Source organism: Nomascus leucogenys, chromosome 22a (assembly GCF_006542625.1).
Source record: "Nomascus leucogenys isolate Asia chromosome 22a, Asia_NLE_v1, whole genome shotgun sequence".
NCBI classification, from domain to species: domain Eukaryota; kingdom Metazoa; phylum Chordata; class Mammalia; order Primates; family Hylobatidae; genus Nomascus; species Nomascus leucogenys.
The window spans coordinates 87,529,210-87,546,682 of record NC_044402.1 but is presented as its reverse complement, the minus strand read 5'-3'; positions in this window follow the sequence as shown (position 1 = coordinate 87,546,682).

The following is a 17,473-nucleotide window of genomic DNA, read 5'->3' as shown; positions in this document are numbered from 1 at the left end:
CATATCAGTGTGAGAAAACTCCTTTGAGAATAGACAGAGATAATTAGCCAAGGAAGGGTTTGATTCATGTCTCTATTCAAATCTTTTCAAAGAGAAGAAACCTAACAATGTTATGTAAAATAACAATTCCTTCCATCACCCTAGACACATACCTAGGTCTCTGGCCTTTAACTTGCTTTATTCTTTTCCATAACATTTAATATCACCCTTATACCACTTACCACCTTTATTTTTCATTTTTTATTGTTGTTTCTCTCCATGAAGATGCAAGCTCCATAAGAGCAGGCAGTTTACTTTTATTTTGATCAGCAATAAAACCTTACAGCCTAGAATAGTGCTTGGCAAGTAGTCATTCAATGACATATAAAAATAATATTATTTGAATAGATGAATATCAAAGTTATAATATAAATTTCCTTTCCCTAGTATTGTTGTGCTGAAAAATCTTACAAGTTAAACAGATATGGTCTTGCTCCAGAAGCTTCAGAGTTGACTACTTTGTTTCTAACATTTCTCTTAATACACTGATTGTCTTTTCTAAATTTAATTGTATCTCATGATGTGACTCCAACAACTACAATTGATTGGACCTAACAACATCCAATCTAAAGACTGGAATTGATTTATGACGTGGTCTGATGCCAAAAGTGGAGTTGGGCCAATCAAATCCCTTTTGGAATTTGAAATGAGAAACCTAAAGAGAGCAAGGCAGCTAGCAGCAGGAGCTAAAAGCCGGGAGAAAACTTGGAGTTAAGGTCATAAAAATTGAGTAGAATTACCTCATAATTCATAGCAGAAACTGTGAATAGCCAGAAGCTGTGAGGACAGGAAAAAATTAAACTGATTAGGAAGAAAAAAATCAGAAGTCAACTGGTCAGCAGTAATAGGAGATTAGAAAAGATATTCAGAAAAAAATGCTGCAGAAACACAAGAAAAACAGAGAAGGAGGGAGATTTATTAATGCCCATGAGACAGAAACAGACAGGGTTGCTTGTCTCTAGATCTAACACAGCTTCTGATGACATAGGGGTTACAATTCTGCTATAATACACCTTCATTTAATATCGTTTGAACCTATGGAAATATAGTTGCAGTCACATGGTTATGTATACTCATAGTTAATTTGTACTGAAATATAAATAAATATCAATATCCATATACCTTATAAAGTACTGTGGAACATTTAATTTCCTGTAAAATGTAATGCAACTCACATATCACTATCATGATTCTAACAAATGAAACTAGAATGATTATTTAGAGTAACCTACACTGGAATGAAGAGGAAGAAACTGAAAAACAACAAATTAGGAGACACTCTTTCTATGAGGTTACAACATTAATATTATTTTTCCTCTACAAATTCCTTCTTTCTAGTCTTGACCATCACTGTTTCTACACATTCTCCCTACAAAAAAAAAGATTAGGAAAAAAATGTTATTTGTTATTGTTTAAGCATAACTCAAGTGAAAAGGAAAAAGAAAAACCAAATAACCCAACTCAAATTCATCTTTCTTCAGATTTATATTACAATCTCTCTTTTCTGAAAATTATGCCTTAAGATTTAGACCTTAGTGGCTTCCTTCATGTGACATGACGGTACATTGCAAGGGGAAATTGACAGAATCACAGAATTAGAATTTAGAATCTAACATAAAAGATTCTTCTAAAATTTTCCCATTATATGTACTTCCTTAGCCATGGAATTTGATGCTCAAATTTAGAATTAAATTAATCTCACCCTTGGACAAAAAAGATTTTTCTCAGAACTAAAAAGGAATAAATTGCTTCATAATTGAGCCTTTGCAGTAAGTTTTCCTTTAACTTCATGAGAAATATCACTAAATTATTCCTAGACACTTCTAAATAAAAATCTTTAAGATGAGAATGGTAACATTAAAGTAAGCAAAGTCATTCTGGGCCTTGATTTCAGGTTCTTTGGGCCAAGGCAAAAAATGAAAATCAAGCCTGAGTATTAGGTCTCTTTCTAAATGGAAAAAACTCATCAGTTAAAAACAAAACATAGCTAGGGTAAATGGAAAGATAAAAATGACCACCCTTTTATTTTATATCTCTGTGAAGTGATTCCTAGCTCTTGAAGTTGCCTTACAAGCTTTTCTCCCTTTCCCCTCTTCTCATCACAAAATCCTGAAGACTTCCTGGAAGGCAAACTGTGAAATCCACAGGTAAGAGAGCATTGACAATAGTATGAAGAAAAATAAAACCAGACTAAAATTCCTCACCTGTGGGTTATTTTAATTAAACATTTCTGATGTATAAGTGTTAAAAATACAAATGTAAACAATTTACCCCTGGAAACAAAGAGGCTGTATCCAATAAAAATAGAGACCATGTTTTGTGATCATGTGTTTTTTAGCTAAAGTTAACTATGAAAAAATGGCTTTATCAATAGAATGATTGACTAGAAAGAAAAAAATCCGTGATAGATATATGCATAGTACATGTGTGTGTGTTTGTTTGTATAACATCATTTTAATAAAAACTGCAATTAGGAAGTCTGATAGCTCCGATAATTAACAATGGGAGTTAGTCCATTGCAAACTTGTGTCTGGGTTTTCAGTCTCCTTCCTTGTTTAATTATAAGCAAATTCCAATTTTACTGAGGCCAATTGGAATTCACTACTGGGAATACAGATTATGTTAAGTGATGTGAAGCCCTGTGATCCCGTTACATCTCTGTGTAGCCAAAACGCCTGCCCTGCTCTTGAGTCTTTTGCACTACAGGCTGACCCGTCCATGTAGAAATGAACTGTAGTAAACTCACTGACATCAGAGGTGAGCCTGGCTGATATCGCTGGGTGTGACAAAAGACATCTCAATTTGTAAAAATTAAAATGCCATTCTTTTATGAATAATGTGTGAAAGCAGAAAGCATTTCACAGTCCTGTTTTTTCTTGCAGAAATTTTTAGAGAAAAAGTACAAGATATGCTCATAGAAGGGAGGCAAGATCTGATCTGCTGGATGAGGCAAATAACCCCTAACTGAGGCAAATATGCTTTGTTTGTATTCATTTTTATTTCTTAACTCTAACATCACTTATTTATTGAATAAATATTTTATGACCAGAAATTATGCACCAGATACATTAATAATAAAGAGATAGGTATTAAAAATGTGTTTGCTAAGTTTTGAACACAGGTAAAAAATCCTTTGAAAACGATTGGATGGTGGGTTACAGAGAATTTTACAATTACACAGTGACACTTCACCTAAGCTGAGTCTTGAAAACTGAGCTGGGGGAAAACAAAGATACTACCATTTGCCAAAAATAGAGAGAAAAGAAAGTTTAGGAAAGTACCTATACCCAGGAGTGACAAAAGTGCAGGGAAAATGTGGGAAGATAGCAGAAACAAAGCTGAAGATGTGGGCAGTAGCAAATCACAAAATCTCTTGTTTACTAAGTTAAGGAATTTGTATTTTACCCTGAAGTTGACAAACTTCACAAAACTCACAGTTCTTGAAGACTGAGGTCATGCATAGTTTCTACTCCCAGAAAATGAATTCCACATTCTTCTTTAGAAATACTATTTTCCAGTGGGGGGGAGGGGTAGCATTAGGAGATATACCTAATGCCAAATGACGAGTTAATGGGTGCAGCACACCAACATGGCACATGTATACATATGTAACAAACCTGCACATTGTGCACATGTGCCCTAAAACTTAAAGTATAATAATAATAAAATTTAAAAAAAGAAAAAAAAAGAAATACTATTTTCCATATTTTTGATAACAATATTATACCATAGACCTCATTGGCTGTATTATTCCTAGATCATTTAACATTTTAACTACCATTTGCATATTCTTCTGCATAATTATGAGGAAGGAGACTACATCTCTGATTCTTTGAAAATGTAAATCCTTTTCAGTAGTTTTTAACAGCCCTAAGACATCCTGGAATAATATTTTCTCTAATTTTTCCTTTTTTCTTATCTCTCTTAACAAAGTTTGTGTTGGCTATTGAAAGAAATCAAGAAAAAAATACTGCTTTCAAAAGATATTTTAAGACAGAACTAAAGAGATAAGCAATATCAAGTGATGATCTTCCATCACTTCATTCTTGTTTTCCAGGAATTTCAACATCATTTACATGTGACAGAATGGATACACACTATAAACTGAGTCCCATCAGACTGTTTTGTTAGAAAAAAAGTTTACTTAAAATATAGACATCATAAGTTATGGGAAATATAACCCTAAACTGAAAATTGGGGATTCCTTCGTGTAAATTCTGGTTCTGTTACACAGCAATAATATAACTCTTGTTAATTCACTTAATGAGGAGAATCAGAATTGTATTTTAACATTTCACCTATATCCAACATGTAGAGTGCTATTAGCTCAGGAGAAAATGTAACCTCAGAATGTGATGTTATGTTAAAAATTTTACTCTAAACTTGAAATAAAAAACAACATAAAATGCATATATAAGCGATATACTGCAGGCATCCACCCTAGTATTTGGTAAGTAAACATATCACTAATGAGAATAGGGTGTCTTTCAAGCCTAGTAAGAAACTTAGTACTGAAATAATTTAAAAGACCTATATTTTGACTAATTCTAGTATTCTAAAGTCAATATTGGCTTAAACTATTTGTACAATTAAGATATGTTTAATTTTCTTTTCTTCATGAAAATGTAGAACTTACTACAATAATGTATTTTCATACTGGTGCACGAATTGTGTTGTATATGTTAACATGTAGTTAAATTTCTTTGAAAAAAATCTAGTGATGCATATGAATATTTCAAAATAAACTAGTGAGGGTCATCTGGCTGCAACATCGCTCCATTGATCACCAGGGTTGTTTGGGCTGATCTGTCTGGCTAGACAGGTGCCCCTTCCAACCTTACTGTTCCATGTGCATCCCTTCTGAAGCTGAGAGCTTAGTCGAAGAGAGCAACCTTCCCAGATAGAGGAGGACTGTTCGTCATCCAGGGTATACTGGTAGTTGTGCTACTGTGCTAGAAACTCCAGATAAGCTCTCAATATAAACCAGTGATTCTGAGAAATAGTTATATTAAAAAATAAATTGTTCTCCTGATTAGTATATTGCTTTAAATAAAGGTTCTGATGCACATTTTCATCTTTAATTTGTGAAATCTAAAATGTAGCTCACTGGAAATACAAAATGACCCAAAGAAAAATGTTTTCACAGATGAAATTCACCAAATAATATTAGATTCACTTTTCAGTTCCTCGAAATAATGTTATTTCATCTCTTATTTTAAAGAAAAAGTAAACAATAAAAAGAAACTGCATATGTCACCAGAGAACTAAGGATGATGGAAATATACATGAAAATAGTTTTATAGGACATTTAAAGAAGAGTATATTTTTTGTTTTCTATATTAAAAAACAGTGCTATCTAGAGTTAAAATGACTAGATTTCAGAGACCGAGCAAGTAGAAATTGAATGTGCTGCAGTTTTCAAAGGGCTTATTGGAAAACATACAAATATATCAAATTTGACAATGTGTAGATGTAAAGTGTGGCTATAGATAACAATATCCCCAAAACTTCTGATTTAGGAAGGAAAATTAGACAAAGGTGGAAGAACAGAGGGAAGAAATTTCATGGCTGGAAAATTTACAAATTAGGTTAAACAATTTGTTTTGACTTACATTTCCACTTATGTTTTTTTTTTAATTCAAGTCCTAAGTTTAATGTGTAATCAGTTTATCAAAAGAGTTTCAAGTCATCAGGGTACAAGCATAAATAATTTTAATTTTTCCAGTAATAACATTTCAACCATGCTATGTTGTTCCACTTAATATTATTTTGGCTAAATTCCATCCCTTTCATGTTACATTTGGCTATTGTCATTGGGTCATTTTATTTTTAAGACTCAGTTCTGGTTTTCTCAAAAAGACTATTCTTAAACTTTGTTTTATGTTTATGTGCTTGTGTCCTCCCATCTCCCACCTCCACATTGAAGAGTAAGCTTTGATTGTCAAAGAGTGAGGGAGTGCATGGTGACCTGGCTTAGAGACATTTCTTTTTTATCTAAGCACTAGTTTCTCTGCTGTAGAAGGCAGAAAGGAGGACAGAGAAGACAAAGATGTCTTAATGTTACTGCCCACATACCGATAAAAGGTGTTCCTAGACTCACCGATTCAGTCTGACACTGATGATCTCTGCTAATCATGCTATGCTTCACAGAGTTGGTGTACGTGGTTCTCTTGGGGCAGTGTTCAGTGTCACCCCGGCCCTCCTTGCTGATAAGTAGAACCACCATGTGGAGTTGTGCAGTCTATGCACAAGGGTGCCCAGCGAATGAGGTAATTGGATGCTGAAATCCAGTCCCCACTCTGTTTCTCAAGGCTGTGTCCACTCAGTGGTGCTTTTGTCTAACTTGTACAAAGGACATAGCTAGAAACTCCTTCAGGGGGATGTCTATGTCTGCCTTTGATACACCCCTAATGTATTTGCTAAGTTGGATATGACATCAAGTTACCCAATGGTTGATCCTTCACACAGAGCTATGGGAAGAGTGAGGTACCTCTTCTACAATGCATACATTGTAGGGTCCTTCAAACAGTGCAAATGGTCAATATGCGATAGATGTTTTTTTTAAACTTTATGTCCTGCTCATTTTGGCTGTTCCAGATATTTTCAACCAATTTTATAGCCCACACATCAAACAATTCCCTTTTCTTTCCAACAGTAGTAGGATGTAACTAAACAGAAAATTACCCCATATTCCCAGGACTCCAAAATTACATCCCAAGGACTCCCACACTACCTACTATGATATTTGAGTAACATCAGGGTGGTACTACATGCTGGCAACTTATTATGATTCCAATAACAGAATGAGATGCCAGTGCCTTTGCTCAGATACCTCTAATCTTGATTTTCATAGGATTTTCCTTATGAGGTTTTATTCTGTAAAAGGCACCTATACCCTTTAAAGAGAGGGAATAAACTCCCACTAAAATACTATTCAACCTATAAAGCCAACGACGCATATCTCTCTAACCCTTCTTATTATGACTAGAAAGGAAGGTGGTAGAATATTCTTGGGAGTCTGGCTAACATTCAATTGGCACAGTTTTGAGGTGGCTTTCTCCAACTGTAGGCTGAGAGATGCTTCCTTTAGACTGAGGAACACTTTCTGTTCTTAGGTGTCAGCCAATTCAGGAGTAATAGTAAAAATTCTAGTTGGCACCTTATGGTTCCCTCAGCTATTACAGAGACTTACAATGAAACTATATTCTCAGTTTCCAGCCTTTCCAATTTATCAAAACACAAATTTGTTTTTTTTTTTTTTTTTTTTTTTTTTTTTTTTGAGACGGAGTCTCGCTCTGTCCCCCAGGCTGGAGTGCAATGGCAGGATCTCCGCTCACTGCAAGCTCCGCCCCCTGGGTTCACGCCATTCTCCTGCCTCAGCCTCCCAAGTAGCTGGGACTACAGGCGCCCGCCACAACGCCCTGCTAATTTTTTTTTGTATATTTAGTAGAGACCGGGTTTCACCGTGTTAGCCAGGATGGTCTCGATCTCCTGACCTCGTGATCCACCCACCTCGGCCTCCCAAAGTGCTAGGATTACAGGCTTGAGCCACCGTGCCCGGCCCTTTTTTTCTTTCTTTAAGATAGGGTCTCAGTGTCACCCAGAATGGAGTGCAGGGGAGCAATCACGGCTCACTCCAACCTCTGCCTCCTGGGCTCAAGTGATTCTCCCACCCCAGCCTCTCGAGTAGCTGGATTACAGGCATGCACCACCATGCCCAGCTAAATTTTTTGGTATTTTTAGTAGAGATGGGGTCTTACTATGTTTTCCAGACTGGTCTTGAACTCCTGGGCTCAAGCGATCTGCCTGCCTCAGCCTTCCACAGTGCTGGGCTTATAGGCATGAGCCACCACACCCGGTCACAAATGTGTTCTTTCTAAGAGGAATATTTCTTCATGTATCTTTGATACAAAACTTGCAATTCCTCCATAATTCACTGAGAATAAAGTCCAAAATCCTCAGCATGCCATTTTAGTCTTCCACAAACTAGTCCCAATTTGCCTTTTTTGTCCCTTCCTTCAGTGTACCCTCCCAAACTCCAATGGTTCTACTTTCCCACATTATCCGTCATCCTAATAATTCTCACATCAGTGCTTTTCTAAAGCTGTGTACATTACTTAGACTGTCTTTTCGACTATCTCTCCCCCAAAACCTGTCTATTGCAACTGTTCACTTCTTCCAAAGACAGGCCATAATTCCACTTTCATCATGGATATCCATCATCCCTATCAGAATTAATCAATATTTTATATGAATTTCCTTATTAATTAGTTTATGTCCCTTATATCATAGCTTCCAATAGATCTTTGCTAAAAAAATGAATTTAAAGTCTCTTCCAGTTGATTGTGAAATCCTTGAAGTAGGAATTATGCCTTGTCATTTTTAATTCCTCCCAAAACTTAAACACTATAATCTATGTAGTGAATACTCAACATAATGTTCAATAAATTAAACTGAAAATTAGATGTGGTGAACAGACAGTAAGAAACTAACCAAGACCATTTCTCAGTTTGTCTCTATTTGAATTATGAAGTAAAAATAGTGTTTAGGTCCTTATAAGAAAAAAAAAAGTTGGTTAAGGGAACATTCCTAATGGCACTTTGAAAATTATTTCTGCATGCTTAGAAGAATCTCCTATTTCCTAAGGGGAATTGTCATAAAGTTAGGGTGAAATTCAGGTGAACTTTCTTACAACTTGCATTTTTCCCCTCTGACTAGGTGAGAATGTAAATTTTGGTGAAGGCATTGAATGTGATGGATAACAAATACAAAACAAGTCTGATTTTTCGATCACATTTCTGTTCTTTCAAATTTGGACATATGCCTGCTGCTCACCTCCAAAATGGCCTTCTATTTGGCTGATAGTGTTTGGGCTTTAATGGAAGCATTAAAACTTATAGAATTATTATTTTACTCAAACATATGAGAATCTAAAATGGGTTCTCAATAAAGGTAGGAGAAATTAAATGTTAGCTGAATGAATTAAGATTTTCTTTATTTGAATTCTATCTTGTCATCATTTTACATAATGCTTTAAAAATATGTTTTAATTAAAATATGATGGTTCCAGGATTATCAGAATGCCTCTCTAAAAATGATAATTCAGCAGCCGAAAGGTAAGACAATCTCCTGATGATCCACAGCTATTAACATTAAACATGTTAACTGAATGCAGATGCCAAGGAGAGAAAACTTCCAGGCATGGGTACAACTTTCTAAACATACTGTGCATGCTCAATTCCCAAGGGTAAGGAAGACATTGCCCACATAGGAAGCCCACCCTAAGGGAAGAATCATGGGAAAAAGGCAGCCTATAAAGTCTCAGGATCAAAGTTAAAGGCTCTTTTTGTCTCTCTTTGACATTCAGGCACTCACTTGGATCTTGTCCAAGGGTTCTTTCCTGTTCTAACGCTCCTTAAATAAACTTCCATTCCTGCTCTGGAATTTTCTTTGGTCTCTTTTTCTGTTTTATGCCCCTCAGACGATTTCTTTCTTCTGAAGAGGCAAAGACTGAAGTTGCTTCAGAACCCCTCAGGGTAACTCGGATCTCTTCTACAGCTAACAGTACCTCTTTTATTTTAGTATGTGATTTTTACTTGGACATATATGAAATACATTTGATTATAAGAAGATGATAATTTTTAAAAAAAGAAAGAAGAAAGGGAGAGAGAGGAAGGGAAAAAAAACAAGGGAAGAAAAAACTGAAAAAGGATTCAAACATTAGTCTGTCTAGTAAACTGGTATAAGCTCAACAGAAATCTGTTTTCATAAGGACCAATTAACACCCTGAGAGATAATCCATCTGGAGAGATGAAAAAAGAAACAGCCAGACAAGAGGAGTCTGACCCAGAAAGGAAGCATCAATGTAGAAATGGAGAAACAAAGTATGATTTTTATCACCAGCTTTGTCTCCTAGCCCAGATCTCAAATTATGGTTGAGTTCCACAAAAGGCAAAGAGATTGTAAGTAATAATGTAATTTCTTAACTAAAAACACTATGCAACATTGGGTGTAAAAATAGAGCTGTTTTAGGACCTTTCAGATGGTGTAATGTAAATAGAGATGCAGTCTCCACTTTCTCTTTGACCATGAAACATCTTCAGTGTCATGAAAATCCAGTAAAGCAGTGCAGTGATCAGGGAAACATGCAAAGCATCCATTACAAGATTGCAGCATAGGAGCAGAGGGGCTGTAGTGGCCAAGACAATGGAGAGGAGCCCAGTGAAACCTCGTGAAAAACACTGCCACCCATTGAAGCCCATGGAGACTGTTGTACTCTAAGAACTAACTGCAGTGGTCAGACAAAAAGAGTACCAGGAGTAGTACTATAATGCCTAAAATGATTTTGCTCACTCCTCAGTACATTTGATTCACCTCATTGATTTCTAAAAGTACTTGAGGTGCACTTAGTGTAAAGTCCTGTATAAACAAAATGGAAACTCACCTATGAATTGCAGACCCCGCTTGCACCCCCAAGAAGATGAAGCCAGAGGAAATTTCAGTTACCTACCACCACCCACCCTAGAGCAAAGTGGCTAGAAATCAAATTCTGATGGTCTTCTGTCACTTAACATGAATATTAGAAATATCAGTGGATTGCCAATGCAGTGGCTCATGCCTATAACCCTAGCAGTTTGGGAGGCCAAGGCAGGAAGCTTACTTGAAGACAGGACTTTGAAACCAGCCTGGCCAACATGGCAAAACCCTGTCTCTACAAAAAATACAAAAATTAGCTGGGCATGGTGGCTCCTATAGTCCCAGCTACTCCAGAGGCTGAGGCACAAGAATCACTTGAACCAGGGAGGCAGAGGTTGTAGTGAGCGGAGATTGCACCATTGCACTCCAGCCTGGGTGACAGAGCAAGACTCCATCTAAAAAAAAAATCAGTGAATCAAATAGAAACTTTTAGAAATAACTATGCTCAGGTTATATCTCACCAAATTTATATATCAGATTCATTGTATTTTTTAACAATGTAACTTGATACTGCAAGACATAATTTTTTAAATAGCCAAATTTAATATTTTTACAAGAAATGAACTGCTCTCCTGGGAACCGTTAATAAATATTACTTATAGTTTTTTTAAAAGGAGATTTTGTAACATCATGCTTTTAAAAGTATGTTTAAGTAAATACATTATACTTGGAATAAATTAACATTGTAATAGTATTATCATATAAACATCAATCAGAGTTCTGAAAACCAACTTGAGAAAATACACTATGCTTTCCATATTCATGCAGTAGCACTGTTACAGATTATGTAAATTTGAGTATACTGATAACTTACAATAATGATAAATCCTATTCAATGACCAATTTAACCTCAAGCACTATTAATGCAACCAAATTACTAGAATAAGGCATGATAAATACAGCCATTTCAAAGATTTAAAAGGCCTGTTTCAAATTATTTGGATGTTAATATTGTCATTGGTCATGAGGTTCAATCTGATGTACATGTTTAGACACTAATGTGTTGTATCTAAATCATCTATATATAGTTGACTTCCTACTATATATAAAAAATTCTTACACAGCATTTTAACAGAATACCTAAAAATCTAAAAACAAGGAATATCTCTGTCTTATAGTAACTCTTCATACATTGTTTCAAAACTTTACTCTTTGAAAAAATCCTCTTTAGACCTGTCAGTTCCATATGGACTCCACTTGTGGATCTAGGGTGATGCTAGTGGAAACATCATCTACAGGGATTCTTCAGGGCAGGAAGAGGGATTATCCTCAATTCCCCAAGGCAAAATAAGCATGTTCACACTGTAACAAAATGAATAACCATGTTCAAAGTCAGGAACACAAACCAAGGTGGAAAACTACAGGATAAGAGTTGATAGTAGGTGGAAGAATAGAACATGAAGGCAAAACTGAGGATTGGATATAAGGTCAGGGTGAAAATGTAAAGATCAGAAGCAGATGAGAAGTGATATGACGGAGGAAAGAAGTTCTGATTCAAACCTGCAGGATGCCAGTGACCACAGCATGTACCATCCAGTGATTTAAAGGAAGAAGCTGTGTAGGGCAGGAAAGCAAAGAGTATAAAATATTTTTACAAGGCTTCTCTGATGTCTCCTTCAGGAATTAAAATTCATATAAGCTCCTCAGCTAATACAAAAATTAAATAACATAACTCATAAGATTATAAGCAACAGTGGTAAGGAATTTCAAGAAGAATTTCATTTTATTATTTCCCAAAAATATGAAAGTTTGATTATTAATAAGTTAAACTCTAAGAGATAGCAGATCTTCTAAACCATAATCCCACTTCACTCCTTGGAAAAGAAGTGTTGAGACAGCTCAAGTCCAACGATAGTTGCAGGGATCATGGAACCAAGGGCTAGACTTTCACAAGATAGATGTACTCCAACTAGGAAAAACCAACATGTGCACCTTAGACTATGCTCTGGGCATTGGGCAATGTTCCTTTCACTTTCTTTTCTTGGATTTATCATTCCTTACCTTTATAGTAACCATTTTTAGTGTGTCAATTTTACGATCTGGGTCTGAAAGAGAAATTGGCCTGAAAGGAGAAATGCCTTGAAAAGTTACTTGGTATACTAGTAGGATAGACTCTGAGCATGAAGCACTGAAAAAGCATTTCGATCTTTAGTGTTCTTTTCAGGTCCACACCCCATGTCCCTCCTATAAGAAACTGTAGAGTATCTTATGGTTTCTAAGAGTCATAGTACTGTTTCAGTTTTTGCTATTCCTAAAATCTAGTTGCTTAAATTTCCCTTGGATCCTATTGAATAACCCAGTATCCTCTTAATAATTTCCTTTGAGTTTTGGATAAGATGCCTGGGTTATATTCTATTGCTTGCAACCAAATGTAGACAATCTCTAAAACGATCCTATCAGTCTCATTAAGGCCAGGCCTTCTAACTGGGAGTCAAAGGATAATTATTTTTCTTAATTGCAGTAAATATGCAAATTGATCTCTTCTTTTGACTCTGCATCAAAGAAGAGCAGTTTATGAATAAACTGAGGATGGTCCAGCTATCTCAATAATAGCCCATGGCAAATATAACACTATAAATTATGTGACAGTAAGAGTGCTTTTGAGAACTTGTCAAAAGAAGCAAGCAAATAAACATGAGCTGGGAAGATTGTACCTTTAATTCTTTGAATTTCCTGAACTTCGTTTAAAAATATTCCTGCTACATCAGCACATCTCTCATAGAGAGAACATAAAAATGAAGGAATTAGTGAAAGAAAAAAACACGTTTTGAAGAATTTGAAATAATTTATTTAATATTCTAAGGACTCCTTTAAGTTTTCTGGCTTTTCTTCCCTCAGTTATCCAACAATGAGTCGGTGGCAAAACTATTTTTCTGCAACTCCCTACACAGGAGAGAACTGCTTATTTTGAGTGTAGGTGGAAAAAAAAAATCATTTGACAGCACTGACAGTCAGAACAGCCATTGATTCCATTGTTTATTTTGTTCTTCAAATACAGATTGATCTATTTTTTTAGTTCTTTTTAAATTTCCTTTTCAGATGACTACAGAAATAGACACATGAGAGGCGGTTATTGTAGCAATCCTGTAAAGCTTTCTCACTTTATATAATACAGTCAGCAGAGTCCGACTTTCTACCAACCTGTATCTAAAATATTTGCATTTAAAATGCATTGCCTAGGGCAGATGGTAGTGAATATTATTAACGTGAAATGTTATAATTACTCTGATATTTATTGTGTTTCTTTGGTTCCCTGCTGCTTTCCATGTTTCTCGATTCATTCTGTACTTAGAATGCCTACCACATAGTAAGGGCTTAGTAAACATTTGTTAACTAAATGAAAATCATCACCTGAGAAAGATATTTAATCTGTCATTATATCTTACAGAGAGAGAAAAATATTACAAAATAAAAAATATATATAGGGAAAAATATTTGTAATTTCTTTGGTTTTATTCTAGGTTCAAGTTTTAGACCATGTTTTACTATATTTAAGTTCTGCAAATAAAGTGGCCATGTTATGAATTAACATTTTAGAAATAGAATGTTTTTTCTGTGACATTAAATATTAATTTTCCTGAACAATAGTTAAACCCTAAAAAGAAAGAACATTAAATGTGTTTCCACAGTACAAACTGTTCAATCTAAGTTATAAAAATATTTTAGAACATATTTTGATTTTTAAAATTACTGCTCTATATGCCTTTTTAGTTTGCTTTTGAAGGTTTTATGATGAGTTTCAGTACATAATTTGCACCCATTATTACCCAAGAGATGTATTTCCATTGACCAAGAAGAACATTGTTTTGTTTTCCTTCCTAAAAAACATCTATTATTTTCTCTTTGTTCACTGCTTGATGGAAACTCTACTAGGAAATAAAATACAGTCTCTCAGTAGTCATGTTCAAATTAGACACAAATTGTAGAAGCACTTTTATTAAACAGGGTGACTTTTTAAAAAATCAAAAACAAATCCAGTTCGCAAGCAAAAACTACTAATCAAATCTATATTATTGCATTCCTAAATACATTATTTTATAAAATAATATTTGCATAGCTGAGGGAAGACAGAGCAAGTAAAATAATAAATTTAAATTTAAACTTATTTGAGAATTTGGTCACTGCCTGAAAGAATTTATATGCTATATCATTCAAAAACTTTTATTTTAATGATCACTAGTTTTTATTTAAAATATATTGTAACAAAAATTTTATAGCAAACACCATAGATAAAAATAAAACTTTTTATATACAAAGACTAGAATTAGATCATAGTTTTTCCATAAATTCTCATAAACCTCTCTTCTTACCCACAAATTGTTCCCTGCTTTTATTTTTTAATGTTGACTTTAAAGTCAATTAATAGACATCACTGTATTCAAAATCTTTCTAATATATTCCAAGGTCATCACAGAGTAAAATAGTTCCTTTCCTTATAATAATTCATCTGGACTTAGTTATGCTTTCAGTTTTACAAAGTGTAAGAGCACCAACCATCTTTAATTGAAAAAAATAATTAAAATTTATTCTCCAAGTATAAAACAAAAAGAACTAAGAAACCAAATGCATTTAGTTAGAAATAAACAATGGTGCATTATGCTTGGCTTCCACTTCCACTTTAGATTTATTGACCACTTAGAAACAGAAATGAAAGTTACTGTCTTAGCCCAAAGCTGGGAAAGTAAAGTCTAGTTACATTATGTGCTATTACTTTAAAAAAAAGAGTAATAAAGGATAAAATACCTGCATCAAAGCATTAGCTGTACCTCTGGCTATTTTGTTTTTCTGATGTAGCAAAGAAAAAGAAAAATAACAAATATTTTTAAAAATTATATCCTTTTATAAATTTGTTAGGACTCTATTACACTTAGCTTATGGAATTTTCAGAATGTGACTTTGGCTTCTACCACCATTGTAATATATTTTTTTGTTAGAGACACTAACAATCTTTTACATGATAAATCCAGTAGATTTATTTCAATTTTTATGCTCCTAGAGCTGAATACAACATCTCATATTGACTACTCCTAAATAAATCTTGGATATCTCTTTCACTTCATGGCTTCCATGACGCTACTTTTTCTTATGTTTTCCTACTGTCATGACTACTCTTTTTTAGCGACATGCTTTTCGTTTTTTACTTCAACTTTTAATGCTATTCACAGTGCCAACTTTGCACAATTTTTCTTCTCAATGTACACTCTGATGATTTCAACTGCCACACATTCTTCAATGATTTTTATAACTCTATCCAAGAACTACTTCTTTGATCTAGAAACATATGCATAACTGCCTTCTGGATATGTCCACCCAATTGTCCCTCAAACACCTGAAGCTCAGCATGCCAAAAATTGAATTACCTTCTTCCCTTAATTTAGTTTCTTGTTCTTCATTGCTTATTAAGGTAACAGCCTTTTATGTCATCCATTTTCCCAGGCCAGAAATATATATCACTTCCTTTTCTTCATCACCTTCATTTATTGCTCTTAAATGTCTGTCATCTACCTCCTAAACATCTTTCAAATCTGGAACCTACCATGGCCCACATTCCCATTACCAGTAACATAGTATAGACTTTTATTAACTTGTTCTATGGCTGTTAATTTGCCTTCCAACTCTCAATTCCACATAATATGCTTCCAATACCCATTTCCACATAGTATGCTTCAACCCAAGCATACTGAAACCAGGGCAATCTTCCCAAAAGAACAAATCTGATTATATTTCTTCTATTTAAAATCTTGTAATGTCTCTATTTCAATAAACCTCAGATCCTAAGAAATGTAAAACAGGGCTTAAGTGATCATATTCCTTCTACCCACCTTTACAGTCTCATTTCTTTTTATTGTGCACACACACACACACAGACACACACACACACACCCATAACCCCCACGGACACACACACAAACGCATACTGTTCTTTTGCCAGGTTGAACTATCTGTAGTTTCTTAAAAGTCTCTTTGTTTTTTCGAGTTCACAGTCTTTTCACATGCCCAGACCACCTTCCTACAGTTTTCTTGCCAAACACATGGGTATCTCTAAAATATCATTTAGTATGTCAGTGTTTAGGCAATGAAATGAATGCTCTTCTTCATATTCATTATGATCTATATTATAGTAATTTGTTATTTATTATAATTATGGGTTTAACTTTTTCTCTCTCCAATCTATATTATAGAGCAAAAGCTGTTCACCTTAATCTTTGTATCCCATTACAAAATGATAGACAGTTCCTAGCATTATTTGGTCTTCTACAAATATCTGATAACTGGATTAATGAATAAATAATTCTTAAAATCATAAAAGAATATAACTTGTTCTTATTTTATATTTCATTGAGAATATACTAAAATATTATTTGAGGACTTTTTATCTCAAGAGATATCTAGGCAACTGTCATTAGACAAGAAAGATTTGAAAAATCTGAGAAAGTGAGAAGAGAAACAACAAAAAAAGTTTTTTCCTCCTCAAACATTTAAGAATCACTAAATTGCCAAACATTGTTGCATAATATGCCATTATCTAAATTTCTAAAACATCACCCTTCTTTTTTTAATTTTTATTTTTTATTTTGTCAATAGATTGAGGGGATTTTCAAGAATATAAGTACAAGTCACCATGGGATTTGTATCTGGGTACCCCAAGAATCAGAACAGTGATAGGAGCCCAGAGAACCAATATACCATGTATACCATGGCCGTGATTACTATATCTCAGTGGTTACCAAATGCCCACTAAATGTTTCTAGATTTGCTGGTAATGATAGTTCCCATTGATTTACAGCTTTACTCCTCCGCAACTTTGAAACTAAATGGGCAATTGCTTCAATTGACAAAGTTGAGTTGTGTATTAATAGATACTTAAAGCAGTTTCTTATTTTTTTCGTATTTTAAAAAGTTATCTCTAGTTTGCAAAAACAGCAACTAGAATTACTCAGAGAAGCTTAAAAAATAA